The sequence below is a fragment of the Nomascus leucogenys genome, chromosome 1a, assembly GCF_006542625.1.
Source record: "Nomascus leucogenys isolate Asia chromosome 1a, Asia_NLE_v1, whole genome shotgun sequence".
NCBI classification, from domain to species: domain Eukaryota; kingdom Metazoa; phylum Chordata; class Mammalia; order Primates; family Hylobatidae; genus Nomascus; species Nomascus leucogenys.
In genome coordinates this window covers 93,605,951-93,623,638 of record NC_044381.1, presented here as the reverse complement: position 1 = coordinate 93,623,638, position 17,688 = coordinate 93,605,951, and the positions used below count along the sequence as shown (strand labels likewise).

General features: G+C 46.0%; 1 protein-coding gene and 1 pseudogene across 1 annotated transcript in view; one reads left to right on the top strand and one right to left on the bottom strand.

The window, feature by feature from the left end:
* EAPP (E2F associated phosphoprotein) overlaps window positions 1-17,688 on the top strand; it is a 74,921-nt gene that overhangs the window by 50,396 nt on the left and 6,837 nt on the right. The window lies entirely within an intron of this gene.
* LOC100592985 lies at window positions 6,535-7,310 on the bottom strand (annotated as a pseudogene).

The window sequence follows — 17,688 nt, the reverse complement described above, 5'->3', positions numbered from 1 at the left end:
CTGGTCTCGAACTCCTGACCTCAAGGGATCCACTCATCTCACCCTCCCAAAGTGCTGGGATTACAGGTGTGAGCCACTACACCTGGCAGTAGAGGCTTTCTTTCAAAAATTGATATCAAGTGATTACATTATGGGTGAACTAAGCAACATAAGTTGATTATCATTCCTTTCTTTTTTTTGAGATGGAGTCTCGCTCTATTGCCCAGGCTGGAGTGTAATGGCACAATCCAGGCTCACTGCAGTCTCTGTCCTCTGGGTTCAAGTGATTCAGCAGAGTAAGACTCTGCCTCAGCCTCCTGAATAGCTGAGATTACAGGTGCTTGCCACAACACCAGGCTAATTTTTAAATTTTTAGCAGAGATGGGGTTTCACTGTGTCAGCCAGGCTGGTCTCGAACTCCTGATCTCAAATGATCTGCCCACCTTGGCCTCCCAAAATGCTGGGATTACACGCGTGAGCCACCGTGCCCAGCCTGAAACCTTTATATTTTTAATCCATGGCGTTTCCCCTGTGCCATCCAATGTAAATATAATATGACACTATTTTTAAAAATATGTGTATCAGAATAATTAACTTTTTTCAGTTTCTTTTTTTCTTCTTTCCTACACAACATGAATGTATTTTTTCAGTTTCTTGAATTTATTTTGTGTTTACTGTGAGCAAAAACATAGTTGATACTGTCAGAATAATTAATTTTATTCTTAATTACTTTGGGAAACTGTATGCTTATTGTTCTGATGCTAATCTTGCTAAAACATTCTTAGAACTTTTCTTTTCTTTTTTTTTTTTTTTCTGAGACGGAGTCTTGCTCTGTTGCCCAGGCTGGAGTGCAGTAGCTTGATCTCAGCTCACTGCAACCTCCACCGCCTGAATTCAAGCAATTCTCCTGCCTCAGCCTGCCAAGTAGCTGGGATTACAGGGTCGTGACACCACGCCCGTTTAATTTTTTTTTTATTATTTTTTATTTTTAGTAGAGACGGGGTTTCACCATGTTGGCCAGGCTGGTCTTGAATTCCTGACCTTGTGATCTGCCCACCTCACCCTCCCAAAGTGCTGGGATTACAGGCGTGAGCCACTGTGCCTGGCCATGGACTCTTCATTCTTTTACTTATTCATTCAACAAGCATTTGCTGAGTCTATTTTTGTTCCTGGCACTGCAGGGGACATAAAGATGAAAAAGTCTAGGGCTTGTCATCCAGGAGCTCACTGAATGGTGGGTGCAACCCCTGGGTAGACTGTGACAATGCAGGTAGCAGGATGCTGCAGGGGAGGGGTGTGCTAGGGCCTGTGTCCTTGTTCAGGGAGAAAGGGGTGCTTGGGGCCTGAAGGAAGTAATAAGGGCAGCATGAAGGAGGAGACAGTGGAGCTAATCCTTAACAGATGAGCTGGAATTCACCAGGAGGACTCAGGTGCTTCCCGGCACAGGGAAGTGAGAAAGAACGTGTTCCACAGAGAGGAGTCATAATTCAGTGTGCCGGGTGGTCAGAGGCCAGAGCAAAAGCGTGAAGAACCTTGCCTATCCTACTGAGATGATGGAAAATCATAGAAAGTTTCTAGGACGATACACTCAGGCAGCAGTGAAGAAGGATAGGGTTAGAAGACAGAGGAAGATGAGGTATGAGGCTAATGCAGCTCATTGCACAACATGGGGGTGGGGAGGCTCTGTGGGAGGTGCCTGAGGGGAACAGGCACACCTTCCCCACTGATTCCTAGAGGGAGTTGAAAAGCTGTTGTTTTTCAACAATACAGGTGTGGGTGGCTCACGCCTGTAATCCTAGCACTTTGGGAGGCCGAGGCAGGCAGATCACCTGAGGTCAGGAGTTTGAGACCAGTCTGGCCAATATGGCGAAACCCCATCTCTACTAAAGATACAAAAATTGGCCAGGCGCGGTGGCTCACACCTGTAATCCCAGCACTTTGGAAGGCCGAGGTGGGTGGATCACGAGATCAGGGGTTTGAGACCAGCCTGACCAACATGGTGAAACCCCGTCTCTACTAAAAATACAAAAATTAGCTGGGCGTGGTGGCGGGCGCCTGTAATCCCAGCTACTCAGGAGGCTGAGGCAGGAGAATTGCTTGAACCTGGGAGGCAGAGGTTGCAGTGAGCCGAGATCGCGCCACTGCACTCCAGCCTGGGCTACAGAGCGAGACTCCGTCTCAAACAACAAAACAAAACAAAAATTAGCTGGGCATGGTGGTGCATGCATTTAATCCCAGCTACTCGGGAGGCTGAAGCAGAAGAATCGCTTGAACCCAGGAGGGAGAGCTTGCAGTGAGCCGAGATTGCACCACTGCACTCCAGCCTGGGTGACAGAGCAAGATTCCATCTCAAAAAGAAAAAAACAAAACAAAACAAAAACCAACCAAACAAAAAAATTGTTGTAACTCTCAGAAATGTGTTAGAACTATCCGGGCCGGTCACAGAGGCTATCGCCTGTAATCCCAGCACTTTGGGAGGCCGAGGAGGGCGAATCACGAGGTCAGGAGATTGAAACCATCCTGGCTAACAGTGAAACCCCGTCTCTACTAAAAAATACAAAAAATTAGCCAGGCGTGGTGGCGGGCACTTGTAGTCCCAGCTACTCAGGAGGCTGAGGCAGGAGAATGGCGTGAACCCAGGAGGCAGAGCTTGCAGTGAGCTGAGATCCAGCTTGGGTGACAGAGCGAGACTCCACCTCAAAAAAAAAAAAAGTGTTAGAACTATCCAATATGGGAACCATGTATATATATATATATATATATATACACACATACATATATATACATGTTTCCCATATACATATATATGGTGAAATATATATACATATATATGGTGAAATATGTATACATATATGGTGAAATATACATATATAACCATATACACACATATATACCATATATACACACATATATACCATATATATACATGGTGAAACATAACCCACAGTTCCACGTGCTCTTCGAGAGCGTTAACAATTAAACATTTTTCATCAAGGTGGAAAATGACAAACTAGTTTCCGCCACCCTCCACCGAACCAAAACACAGGCTGCACCTTTGGCTCATACAGGTGAGAACCAGTGGTTAACCTAAGATATGGCCTGGGAAGAAAGGAGAGAGGTGGCAGGACAGTGGAGTCATCCAATGGCTAGGGAATGATTACATATCTTGGTCAGTAATCTAAAGTGAAGGTAGAGGCAGAGGGAGGAGTCTAGGAGAATTCCTAAACTTCTGGCTTGGTCACTAACTTTTGAAATTGCCTTTTGAGTTCCTGTATGGGCCAAGATCAGTTTCACGACTTTATCATGAGAAACGTTTCATGACTTTTTTTTATGCATTCAAGAAAGCATGAACCAGTTTGGTAACCTACACGAATCATCAGATTATTCTCTAATTGACTTTGGGATATTTATAAAAAAGGACCTACTTTCAAAGGATAAGATTTGCCCCCAGTAAGGATTTGTAACAGAACATGCTCACGCTCTGTCCCTTTTTTCAAAAAATGTTTTCTTCTCTCATGTGGAAATGGGAAAACATTTCTTCATTGGAAAAATGTAGTCAAAACTCAGCCTTTGACTTAGCCAAGGGGCTTGCCATTCTGAAGAGGCCGGGACCTTTCGAGTCCTGGATGTCTCTGGCTCATGCAGTTTCCTCCGTCTGGAATGTCTCCACATGGCCCCCTCCTCACATTTCCAACTTTAGGCTGGGGAATCCTACACACCCTTCAAGGCCCACGTTAAATGTCATCTCTTCCATCAGGCCTTCCTAACACCCAGACATTTCAGGCAGAAAAAAATCCCTGCCTCTTCTGGACTGTTTTCCCTACTAGCCTGTGCCTTCTTTTAATGGAGGCCCCTCATGCCCATCTCTCAGTTGCCATCATTCACAAACCTGGGATACAGCATTTTTTTTTTTTTTTTTTTTTTTTGAGGCAGCATCTCACTCTACCCAGGCTGGAGTGCAGTGGTGTAATCATAGCTCACTGCAGCCTTGAACTCTTGGGTTCAAGTGACCCTCCTGCCTAAGCCTCCTGGGTAGCTAGGACCACAGGTGTAAACCACCACACTTGGCTAAATTGTATTTAATTGAACTAATTAATTAATTAATTTATTTTTTGCAATGGAGTCTCACTCTTGTTGCCCAGGCTGGAATGCAGTGGTGCGATCTTGGCTCTCTTCAACCTCCACCTCCTGGGTTCAAGTGATTCTTCAGCCTTAGCCTCCTGGATAGCTAGGATTACAGGTGCCCGCCAGCACGCCCAGCCAATTTTTGTATTTTTAGAAAAGACGAGGTTTCACAATGTTGGGCAGGCTGGTCTCGTACTCCTGACCTCTGGTGATCTGCCCACCTCAGCCTCCCAAAGTGCTGAGATTACAGGCATGAGCCACCGTGCCTGGCCTACACTTGGCTAAATTTTAAATATTTTTTTGTAGAGATAGGGTCTTGCTATATTGTCCAGGCTGGCATTGAACTCTTGGCTTCTAGCGATCCTCCCATGTTGGCTTCCCAAAGTGCTGGGATTACAGACATGAGCTGCCATGGCCCAACATAAATGTAATTCCTTTGGTGGAGTTGTGGAGGATTCGGAAATGTAGTAACTGACGCTCCATCTGTCTGAGAGGGTTGGAACCCAGAGGCCACTATTAGGAGGCTACAGGAAGGTGTCCAGCCTGGGGGCAGAAGCTCTTAGCACCTGGCACCGGCAATAGGTAGCCATCAGGGAGCACTGAAATGAAGGTAGGGTGAGCTGGGGTTTAAAGCCAGGATAATTGCCTCCGGGAGGCCTGGAAGGGCAAGGGAGACAGGGACCAAGGCAGGAACTTGGCATGGAGTCAGGGATGTGGGGAAGGCAAAGGGCTACTGGGATGGTTTAATTGAGGACTTAGGGACCAGAGATAAGGCATTATCCGAAATGTGAGGAAAAGGTTGGGCATGTCGGCCAGGCGAGGTGGCTCACACCTGTAGTTCCAGCACTTTGGGAGGCTGAGGCAGGCAGATCACTTGAGGTCAGGAGTTCGAGACCAGGCTGGCCAACAAAGTGAAGCCCCATCTCTACTAAAAATACAAAAATTAGCTGAGTGTGGTGGCGCAGGCCTGTAGTCCCAGCTACTTGGAAGGGTGAGGCAGGAGAATTGCTTGAACCCAGGAGGTGGAGGTTGCAGTGAGCCAAGATCGTGCCACTCCAGCCTGGATGACAGAGCGAGACTCCGCCTCAAAAAAAAAAAAAAAAAAAAAAGCCTGGGCGCAATGGCTCACACCTGTAACCCCAGCACTTGGGGAGACCGAGGCGGGTGGATCACAAGGTCAGGAGTTCAAGACCAGCCTGGCCAACGTGGTGAAACCTTGTCTGTACTAAAAATACAAACATTAGCTGGGCGTGGTGGTGGGCGCCTGTAATCCAAGCCACTTGGGAAGATGAGGCAGGAGAATCGCTTGAACCCAGGGGGTGGAGGTTGCAGTGAGCCAAGATTGTGCCATTGCACTCCAGCCTGGGCAACAAAGAGGGAAATTCTGTCTCAGAAAAAAAAAAAAAAAAAAAAAAAAAAGCCTGGGCACGGTGGCTTATGCTTGTAATCCCAGCACTTTGGGAGGCTGAGGCAGGCGGATCACTTGAGGCCAGGAGTTCGAGACCAGCCTGGCCAACATGGTGAAACCCCATCTCTACTAAAAATACGAAAAAATTAAGCTGGGCATGGTAGCGCTCGCCTGTGACCCCAGCTACCGGGGAGCCTAAGGCACAAGAATCACTTGAACCTGGGAGGCGGAGGTTCCAGTGAGCCAAGATCACACCACTGTACTCCAGCCTGGATAACAGAGCAAGACTCTGTCTCAAAAAAGGAAAAAAATCAAGTGATGGGCTGGGCGCCGGTGGCTCACACCTGTAATCCCAGCACTTTGGGAGGCCGAGGCAGGTGGATCATGAGGTCAAGAGATCGAGACCATCCTGGACAACATTGTGAAATCCCATCTCTACTAAAAATAAAAAAAGGCCGGGCGCGGTGGCTCACACCTGTAATCCCAGCACTTTGGGAGGCCGAAGCGGGTGGATCATGAGGTCAGGAGATCCAGACCATCCTGGTTAATACGGTGAAACCCGTCTCTTCTAAAAATACAAAAAATTAGCTGGGCGTGGTGGCGGATGCCTGTAGTCCCAGCTACTCGGGAGGCTGAGGCAGGAGAATGGCCTGAACCCAGGAGGCGGAGCTTGCAGTGAGCCGAGATCGCGACACTGCACTCCAGCCTGGGCGAAAGAGCGAGACTCTGTCTCAAAAAAAAAAATAAAAAATAAAAAAATAAAAAAATTAGCTGGGCGTGGTGGCGCGCACCTGTAGTCCCATCTACTCAGGAGGCTGAGGCAGGAGAACCACTTGAACCCGGGAGGCAGAGGTTGCAGTGAGCCAAGATCACGCCACTGCACTCCAGCCTGGGTGACAGTGAGAGACTCTGTCTCAAAAAAAAAAAAAAAAAAAAAAATCAAGTGATGAGTCAAATCGTTGGTGCAGACTGCTGCTGTTACTACATTTTGGAAGAGCAGAGAATCATTAAACTCCATTAAATTTTTTTTTTTGGTGAAAAGATATACATATTTAGAATTAGCCAGCTGGACTCAGTTTAGATGATCCCAATTTTTTTGGCAACATCCAAAACATAGTAATCAGGACCCAGTTGAACATGTGCCTTCTTCTCTCCATCAGGCCGAATCAGGGTGTTGACCTGGGCCGCATCAATGTCACAGAGCTTCTTCACAGCCTGTTTGATCTGGTGCTTGTTGGTTTTAACATCCACCCTGAACACAAGTGTGGTGGTGTCTTTTATCTTCTTCATGGCGGACTCAGTGGTCCGCAGAAACTTAATGATGGCACAGTGGTCAAGCTTGTTTCTCCTGGGGGCGCTCTTCCGAAGATATTTGGGCTGCCTCCGGAGTCGCAGTGTCCTGGGCCTCTGAAAGGTGCGTGACGTGCGGGTCTTCTTTTTTGTGTGGATGTGGACACCTTTCAACACTGCCGTCTTGACCTTTAAAGCCTTCGCTTTGGCTTCGGCTTTAGGAGGGGCAGGCACTTCCTTCTTTGCTTTCAGCGCCATCTTGTGAAAAGGGCAAATTCCATTAAATTTAAGAAGGAAAACTTGAGCTAAATCTGGAAGAACATGATTTAACATAATTTGGACACTTAGAGGCAAGTGGGGAAGAAATTCCTGGCATAAAGGTAGGGGCAAGCATGTGGTGTTTATGAATGGAGGAGTCTTTTGTGGATGTGGGGGCCACCAGCATGTGTGGAGACTCTAGTAACCAGGAGATTGCAGTCTGAGGGTGGAGTTCCTACCAGATGCAAAAGAAAACAGGGGCCCTGGGCCGGGCGCGGTGGTTCACGCCTGTAATCCCAGCACTTTGGGAAGCCATGGTGGGTGGATCACTTGAGGCTAGGAGTTCGAAACAAGCCTGGCCAACATGGTGAAACCCCGTCTCTACTAAAAATACAAAAATCAGCCGGGTGTGTTGGCCTGTGCCTGTAAACCCAGCTACTTGGGAGGCTGAGACAGGAGAATCACTTGAACCCAGGAGGTGATGGTTACAGTGAGCCGAGATCACACCACTGCATTCCAGCCTCAGTGACAGAGCAAGACTGTCTTTTTTTTTTTTTTTTTTTTTGAGACGGAGTCTCGCTCTGTCGCCCAGGCTGAAGTGCAGTGGCGCAGTCTCGGCTCACTGCAAGCTCCGCCTCCCGGGTTCACGCCATTCTCCTGCCTCAGCCTCTCCCAGTAGCTGGGACTACAGGCGCCCGTCACCACGCCCGGCTAAGTTTTTGTATTTTTTAGTAGAGACAGGGTTTCACCGTGATCTCGATCTCCTGACCTCGTGATCCGCCCGCCTCGGCCTCCCAAAGTGCTGGGATTACAAGTGTGAGCCACCGCGCCCGGCCTAAGACTGTCTTAAAAAAAAAAAAAAAGATCAGGTGTGGTGGCTCACGCCTGTAATCCCAGCACTTTGGGAGGCTGAGGCGGGTGGATCATCTGAGGTCACGAGTTTGAGACCAGCCTGACCAACATGGAGAAACCCCATCTCTACTAAAAATACAAAATTAGCCAGGCGTGGTGGTTCATGCCTGTAATTGCAGCTACTCGGGAGGCTGAGACAAGAGAATCGCTTGAACCAAGGAAACAGAGGTTGCAGTGAGCCAAGATTGTGCCATTGCACTCCAGCCTGGGCAACAAGAAAGATACTCCGTCTCAAAAAAATAAAATAAAATAAAATAAAAAATTAAAAAAAAAAAAGGAAAGAAAAGAAAACAGGGGCCCTTATGCTTTGTGAGCAAAAGAATGATAAGGACAGCCATTTGTTAGGGAGGTGATGTGAGCTGTTCATTGAAGCCTACGGATCCTGGAGTCCTGTAATTGCCAGAAAACTTTGATAATCAAATCAGAGCCGAAGACAAGGTGGGAAAGGCCTGTGGCCAGGATTTCTAAGTCAGTTTGTGTGCTGGGGAGCCTTGAAACCACTGCCTAGATTCATGTCTTCCTTGGAACATCAGATTCACTTGGGAGCTTTTGGGGGAAGATATATATTGAAACAATATGTATCATATATTGAAACAATATGTATCATATATTGAAACAATATGTATCATATATTGAAACAATATGTATCATATATTGAAACAATATGTATCATATATTGAAACAATATGTATCATATATTGAAACAATATATTATATATATTGAAAATATGAACCCCAAATATCTGAGACAGGTCCCGGCAATTTAGAAAGTTCATTTTTCCAAAGTTAAGGACCTGTGGCAAGGCGTGGTGGTTCATGCTTGTAATCCCAGCACTTTGGGAGGCGGGAGGATCACCTGAGGTCAGGAGATTGAGACCAGCCTGACCAAGACGGTGAAACCCATCTCTACTAAAAATACAAAAATTAGCTGGGCATAGTGGCACATGCCTGTAATCTTAGCTACTTGGGAGGCTGAGGCAGGAGAATCACTTGAACCCAGGAGTTGGAGGTTGCAGTGAACCAAGATGGCACCACTGCACTCCAGCTTGGGTGACAGAGCAAGATTCTGTCAAAAAAAAAAAAAGGATGCATGCCTGTTAGAAATACAAAAAATGTTAGATAATCGGTTCTGTGAAGAAAAGTCAGCACAGAGACAAAAGATCTCTCAGCAAGGACATCTTTACTTGGAAGGGTGCTCAATCGCAGATGGAACAATGGCGAGAGCACACTTGAACAAAGGAAAAGCAGACATATTTATCCCTTAGGCGTTTGGATCATCCTTACTGCTGGGTCCTGCATCCATTGGCTGGAGTGGGACCTCACAATCTTAAACTGATACTCGATTTGCCAATAACCTGAAACTTTCCTAAATAGATAAGTGCAAGGACAAAGAAGTTGCTTACGAAAGGTTTAAGGAAGCAATAAATTTCCAAATAAGGAAGGGACATAGGCTGTGAGCTGCAACATGTCTGTGAGCATGTCTAACAGTTACATAGAATAGGGCTTAACAAAGAGTTATTAGCACAAAGTAAGGAGGCTTGAAGAAAGTTAGTCTTTAAAAGGAACTATTATTTCTAACACTTATGTTTTATTCTTTAACAAGAAGGGGAACTTTGAAGAGGAAACTTTTATGTTCCACAATGCCCATGACACAGCCTCAGGAGGGCCTGACAATATGTGCCCAAGGTGGTTGGGGCACAGCTTGGTTTTATACATTTTAGGGAGACATGAGACATCAATCAATGTATGTAAGATGAACATTGGCTAGGTCCAGAAAGGCAGGACAACTCTAAGCGCTGAGTTATCTACCTATGACCTAGGAGGGGGCTTCCAGGTCATAGGTAGATAAGAGACAAACTGGTGCATTCTTTTGAGTTTCTGATGAGCCTTTCCAAAGGAGGCAATCAAATATGAATTTATCTCAGTGAGCAGAGGGATGACTTTGAATAGAATGAGAGGTGGGTTTGCTTCAAGGCTAAGGTTAAGGTTTGCCCTAAAAGTCAAGTTCCCAGCTTGACTTTTCCCTTTTAGCTTAGTGATTTTGGGGTCCCAAGACCATTTCACAAAACTATATATATATATAACTATATATATAAAACTATATATATAAAACTCTCTCTCTCTAAATATATATATAAAACTATATATATAAAACTGTATATATATAAATATATATATAAAAAACTATATATATATAAAACTATATATATATATAAGTCTATACCTCTATACCTAGCCAAAGGCCTCAAGGGAAGGCTGTCTTCCGGCCTCATGGGGTACCTCAGTGAGCGGTAATGAGTAAGAGGATCAGCTAAGGTATTCTTCGTGGAATTGATGGGGAAGTTAAGGAGATTTAGGACTTGTCACAGTGCTGAAGGTCGGGGCTAGCACTGACTGGGGCAGCAGAGCCAGGAAATCTCCCTCTATTTTGTGTTGACTTTTTTTTTGAGACGTAGTTTCGCTCTAGCTGCCCAGACTGGAGTGTAATGGCGCAATCTTGGCTCACTGCAAGCTCTGCCTTCTGGGTTCAAGCAATTCTGCCTCAGCCTCCTGAGCAGCTGGGATTACAGGCATGTACCACCATGCCTGACTAATTTTTGTATTTTTAGTAGAGACAGGGTTTCTCCCTGTTGGTCAGGCTGGTCTCGAATTCCTGACCTCAGGTAATCCGCCCACCTCGGCCTCCCAAAGTGCTGGGATTACAGGCGTGAGCCACCGCACCCAGCCTGTGTTGACTTTTTTACTACTGCCATCAAATCTGCAATCCACTTAAAGGAAAAAAAGAAAACTCTCGAGTGTGGTGGTCACCTGTATAGTCCCCACTATTTGGGACGCTGAGGCAGGAGGTGAGGATAGGAGAATCACTTGAGCCTAGGAGCTGGAGGCTGCAGTGAGCTATGATCGTACCAGTGCTCTCTAGCCTGAGTGACAGAGCAAGACCCTGTCTAAAAACAAAACAAAACAAAACAAAAAAACCCAAAATCTCACTCAACTATGGAACTATGGACATGTCATTTTAGAACAATGCCCAAATGTCAATTTATGCTATGGTAAAAGCTCCAGCTATTGTTGTTTTGGAGAAATGGTGGTTTTTAGGTAATCAAAAAGTTGTGTTACTTAAGACTTAAATTTGTGGACCTGAAGGGATTGTTAATATAAACAGGCCTGGTCAAGCGATCATACAGATGCCAATTTTGATTTTTTCCTGGGTTACTTAGAGAGGTTTAGAAGAAAATGGCTTGAGTGAAGTAGTTAAAATGAGAACAATTTGAGGTATAACAGATTGTAGGATATCATACTTATTTGCCCATGTTTTTCTCAGAACTTCAAGCTTTCTGCTCCCAACCTCTACCATTATGAATTTTCACAATACTATTTCATGCATGTAAGGTAAACAATACAGTATCATGTAAAGTAAAAAGTGATCTCCTTTCTTTCCTCAGTATCCCTGTCCTCAGGATTAGTAGCTGATAACTATTGTGTATTTTTTTATTTTTCTTTTTGAGTTAGGGTCTCGCTCTGTCATCCAGGCTGGAGTCAGTGGCACAATCATGTCTTACTGTAGCCTCGACATCCCAGGCTCAATTGATCCTCCCACCTCAGCCTCCCGAGTACCTGGGATTACAGGCATGTAACACTATGCCTGGCTAAGTTTTAAATTTCATGTAGAGACAGGGTCTTCCTATGCTGCCCAGGCTGGTTTTGAACTCCCAGGCTCAAGTATACTCCTGCCTTAGCCTCCCAAAGTGCTACGATTACAGACATAAGCTACTTCACCAGTTCTCTTACATATTTTTAAAGGACATACTATGGGCCCCTAGGCAATTTCCCAGCCACTGGGAGACTCTGGAGATAATGGTATACAAGGTTCTAGGCCTCCTACATCTTTCTTTTAACAAACATTCATCCATTCAACAAATACTTGAGTACCTCTTTTACGCCAGGCATTGCTCAAGACATTGGGGTACCTCAATGCACAAAACTGACAACGTGTTCATAGCATATATCCTGTTCTGCAAGTCTGTTGCCTTTAACTGTACCTCTTTTTTTTTTTTTTTTTCCACTCTTGTTGACCAGGCTGGAGTGCAACGGCGCAATCTTGGCTCACTGCAACCTCTGCCTCCTGGATTCAAGTGATTTTCCTGCCTCAGTCTCCCGAGTAGCTAGGACTACAGGCATGCACCACCACACCTAACTAATTTTTTTGTATTTTTAGTAGAGACAGGGTTTCTCCGTATTGGCCAGGCTGGTCTTGAACTCCTGACCTCAGGTGATCTACCCACCTCTGCCTCCCAAAGTGCTGGGATTACAGGCATGAGCCACAGCGCCCGCCAGCTGTGCCTCTTAGACATCAATGCATTTTATTTTATTTATTTTTTAAGGACAGGATCTCACTATGTTGTCCAGGCTGCTTTTGAACTTCGGGCCTCAAGTGATCCTTCTACCTTGGGCTCCTGAGTATGAGTAGCTGGGATTACAGGCACATGCCACCACACCTGGCTCATCCCATGTTAGTTCAAAATGGACCCAACTCATTCTTTTTTTTTTTTTTTTTTTTTGAGACGGAACCTCGCTCTGTCCCCCAGGCTGGAGCGCAGTGGCGTGATCTCGGCTCACTGCAAGCTCCGCCTCCCGGGTTCACGCCATTCTCCTGCCTCAGCCTCATTAGTAGCTGGGACTACAGGTGCCCGCCACCACGCCCAGCTAATTTTTTTTTGTATTTTTAGTAGAGACGGGTTTTCACCATGGTCTCAATCTCTTGACCTAGTGATCCGCCCTTCTCGGCCTCCCAAAGTGCTGGGATCACAGGCGTGAGCCACCGCGCCCGGCTGACCCAACTCATTCTTTTTTTTTTTTTTTTTTTCGAGACAGAGTCTCGCTTTGTTGCCCAGGCTGGAGTGCAGTGGCGCGATCTTGGCTCACTGCAACCTCCGCCTCCCGGGTTCAAGCGATTCTCCTGCTTCAGCCTCCCAAGTAGCTGGGACTACAGATGCGTGCCACCACACCCAGCTAATTTTTTGTATTTTTAGTAGAGATGGGGTTTCACCATGTTAGGCAGGATGGTCTCGATCTACTGACCGAGATTGTGCTGAGATTACAGGTATGAGCCACTGCGCCCGGCTAACTCATTATTTTCAAAAGTTTGCCCATTGTATGAATGTATCATAATTTATGTAATCCCCTATACTGTACATTTATACTTGTGGCCTATTTTTTTGCTATTACAAATGTATTAACACAGAGACATTTTTATGTTGTCAACAATTAATATGACAATCCTGCCTCTTGGGCAGAAATGATCTGGTCTGATAAACCCTGACTGTGGAGCAGATGCCAACCTCTGGGGCTGGCTTTTCAAGACTGGCCACCTGATTTTCTGAATAATAAGGGTTTGGAGGGGCCTCAGGGTGGGTCAGAGGAGAGCTGGAGGCTGAAAAGGCAGATCTTTAGAGGATTTTCCAGGGAAATGCCGCTGAGAGATGTGATGTCCTACCTGTGTTTCTGCCTCCCCTGGCACAGCTGCAAAAATCCCTGCATCCTCACTGTGACTGGGTTCCTGGTGGAATCCCCTGAAGGGGTGAGGTTGTGTGTTGAGGTTGGTGCAAGGTGGAACCCGAGTCAGTCTGCAGCCACATCCTGGGTTCCATAAACAATGTTTATGTGCTTTTGGTCACCAGGATGGATTTATTGCCTTAGGGCAGATTCTCAGAAGTGAAATTTCTGGTTCTTATACAGGTTGCCAAATCACACTCTTTCGGGGATTTGCAATCAATTACACCTTTATTAATAGTGATTAAAATACTCCTCCACCTATAATAACAATGACTATCGTTTTCACCTTCGCCATTCTGTTAGAATAAAAATAACATCTAATCATTGCTTTAATTTGAATTTCTTGAGTTATTGCTGATGTCAAGCATCTTTTCATGTTTATAAGTTGTATTTATTTCTTCCGTGAAACACTCGTTCATTCATTTCTATTGTCTTTTTTTTTTTTTTTGAGATGGAGTTTCACTCTTGTTGCCCAGACTGGAGTGCAATGGCGCCATCTCGGCTCATCGCAACCTCCACCTCCTAGGTTCAAGCAATTCTCTTGCCTCAGGCTCCCGAGTAGCTGGGATTATAGACATGCACCACTAAGCCTGGGTAATTTTTTTTTTTAGACGTAATCTTGCTCTGTCGCCTAGGCTGGAGTGCAGTGGTGAGATCTCGGCTCACTGCAACCTCCACCTCCTGGGTTCAAGGGATTCTTCTGCCTCAGCCTCCCGAATAGCTGGGACTACAGGCGTGTGCTACCACGCCCGGCCAATTTTTGTATTTTTAGTAGAGACGGGGTTTCACTATATTGGTTAGGCTGGTCTCGAACTCCTGACCTCATGATCTGCCCGCCTCAGCCTCCCAAAGTTCTGGGATTACAGGCATACGCCACCATGCCCAGCTAATTTTGCATTTTTAGTAGAGACGGGGTTTCTCCATGTTGGTCAGGCTGGTCTTGAACTCCCCACTTCAGGTGATCTACCCGCCTCGGCCTCCCAAAGTGTTGGGATTACAAACATGAGCCACGGCGCCTGGCTCTTTTGTCTATTTAAAAATATAGTTCATCTATTCTTGTTCTTTTTTTAGACTCTTGCTTCTCTCTGCATTTTTTTTTTTTTTTTTTTTTTTTGAGACAGAGTCTTGCTCTGTCACCCAGGCGGTAGTGCAATGGGGAGATCTAGGCTCACTGCCACCTCCATCTCCTGGGTTCAAGCAATTCTTGTGTCTCAGCCTCCTGAGTAGCTGGGAGTACAGGCATGCTCCACCACACCTGGCAAATTTTGTGTGTGTATGTGTGTGTGTAGTTTTAGTAGAGACGCAGTTTTGCCACGTTGGCCAGGCTGATCTTGAACTCTTGACCTCAGGTGATCCAATAGCATCAGCCTCCCAAAGTGCTGGGATTACAGGTGTGAACCACCATGCCTGGTTTTTTTTTTTTTTTTTGGAGTAAAGTCAACATTAACAAAGATTCTGTAGGAAGACAGAAGGATTTATGCCACTAGTTTATCTTTTCTACTGTTGATTTGTAAGAATTCTTTGTATATTATTAGGAATATTGGAGCCAGATTATTATTATTATTTGCTTGCTGGCCCAAAGTTACTAGCTTCTGTCTCTTTTCTTTTTAATTTATTTTTATTTTTTTATTTGGCTGGAGCGCAGTGGCACGATCTTGGCTCACTGCAACCTCTGCCTCCTGGGTTCAAGTGATTCTCCGGCCTCAGCCTCCCGAGTAGCTGGGACTACAGGGGCATGCCACCACGCCCGGCTAATTTTGTATTTGTAGTAGAGACAGGGTTTCACCATGTTGGTCAGGTTGGTCTCGAACTCCTGACCTCAGGTGATCCGCCCGCCTCAGCCTCCCAAAGTGCTGGCATTATAGGCCTAAAATATATATATACATTTTGAGATGGAGTCTCACTCTGTCACCCAGGCTGGAGTGTAATGGCGTGATCTCGGCTCACTGCAACCTCTGCCTCCCGGGTTCAAGCAATTCTCCTGCCTCAGCCTCTCAAGTAGCTGGGACTACAGGTGCCTGCCACCACACCTGGATAATTTTTGTATTTTTAGTAGAGACGGGGTTTCACCATATTGGCCAGGCTGGTCTCAAACTCCTGATCGTGTGATCCGCCTGCCTCGGCCTCCTAAAGTGCTGGGATTACAGGCATGAGCCACTGCGCCCGGCCAGGCCTAAAATATTTTTTAAAGAGACAGAAGCAGGCTGGGTGCGGTGGCTCACGCCTGCAATCCCAGCACTTTGGAAGGCCGAGGCTGGCAGATCATCTGAGGTCAAGAGTTCAAGACCAGCCTGACCAGCATGACGAAACCCTATCTCTACTAAAAATACAAAAATTAGCCAGTCATGGTGGTGGGTACCTGTAATCGCAGCTACTCAGGAGGCTGAGACAGGAGAATCGCTTGAGCTTGTATGCGGAGGTTGCCGTGAGCCGAGATTCTACCACTGCACTCCATCCTGCACAACAGAGTGAGACTCTGTCTTAAAAAAAAATTATTTAAATAGCTTTTGGGGTATAAGTGGTTTTCTGTTACATGGATGAATTAAGTAGTGGTGAATTCTGGCCGGGCGCGGTGGCTCAAGCCTGTAATCCCAGCACTTTGGGAGGCCGAGGCGGGCGGATCACGAGGTCAGGAGATCGAGACCATCCTGGCTAACACAGTGAAACCCCGTCTCTACTAAAAATACAAAAAATTAGCCGGGTGTGTGGGCGGGCGCCTGTAGTCCCAGCTACTCGGGAGGCTGAGGCAGGAGAATGGCGTGAACCCGGGAGGCGGAGCTTGCAGTGAGCCGAGATCGCGCCACTGCACTCCAGCCTGGGGCACAGAGCAAGACTCCGTCTCAAAAAAAAAAAAAAAAGTAGTGGTGAATTCTGAGATTTTAGTGCACCTGTCACTTGAGTAGTGTACATTGTGTCTAATATGTAGTTTTTCATCCCTAGTCCCCCTCCTATCCCCCACTTCTGAGTCTCTAAATTCCATTATGTCACTCTGTATGCTTTTGCGTACTCATAGCTTAGCTCCCACTTATAAGTGAGAACATACTGTTTTTGGTTTTTCACTCCTGTGTTAGCATAATGGCTTAGCATAATGACTCCACCTCCATCCAAGTTGCTGCAAAAGATGTTATTTCTTTTTATGGCTGAGTAGTATTCCATGGTGTATATATGCCACATTTTCTTTATCCGTTCATTAGTTGATGGGCATTTAGGTTGGTTCCACACCTTTGCAATTGTGAATTGTGCTACTATAAACATATATGTGCAAGTGTCTTTTTCACATGAAGTCTTTTCCTTTGAGTAGATACCCAGTAATGGGATTGCTGGATGGAATGGTAAATCTACTTTTAGCTCTTTAAGGAATCTCCATACTGTTTTCTATAAAGGTTGTACTAAGTTACATTCCCACTAGCAGCATATAAGCATTTCCTTTCCCCTATGTCCATACCAACATTTATTGTTTTTTTGACTTTTTAATAATGGCCATTTTTGCCAGGTGCGGTGGCTCATGCCTGTAATCCCAGCACTTTGGGAGGCTGAGGGGGGCGGATCACCTGAGGTCGGGAGTTCGAGACCAGCGTGACCAACATGGAGAAACCCCGTCTCTACTAAAAATACAAAATTAGCCGGGTGTGGGTGGTGCATGCCTGTAATCCCAGCTACTCAGGAGGCTGAGGCAGGAGAATTACTTGAACCTGGGAGGCGGAGGTTGCAGTGAGCCAAGATCATGCCATTGCACTCCAGCCTGGGGCAACAAGAGTGAAACTGTTGCAAAAAATAAATAAATAAATAAAAAGAATGGCCATTTTTGCAGGACTAAGGTGGTATCTCTCTGCGTTTTTTTTTTTTTTTTTTTTTTTGAGACAGAGTCTCACTCTGTCGCCCAGGCTGGAGTGCAGTGTTGCGATCTCGGCTCACTGCAAGCTCTGCCTCTTGGGTTCACGCCATTCTCCTGCCTCAGCCTCCCGAGTAGCTGGGACTACAGGCACCTGCCACCACGCCTGGCTAATTTTTTGTATTTTTTTTAGTAGAGGCGGGGTTTCACCATGTTAGCCAGGATGGTCTCGATCTCCTGACCTGGTGATCCACCCGCCTCGGCCTCCCAAAGTGCTGGGATTACAGGCGTGAGCCACCGAGCCCGGCCCTCACTGTGGTTTTAATTTGCA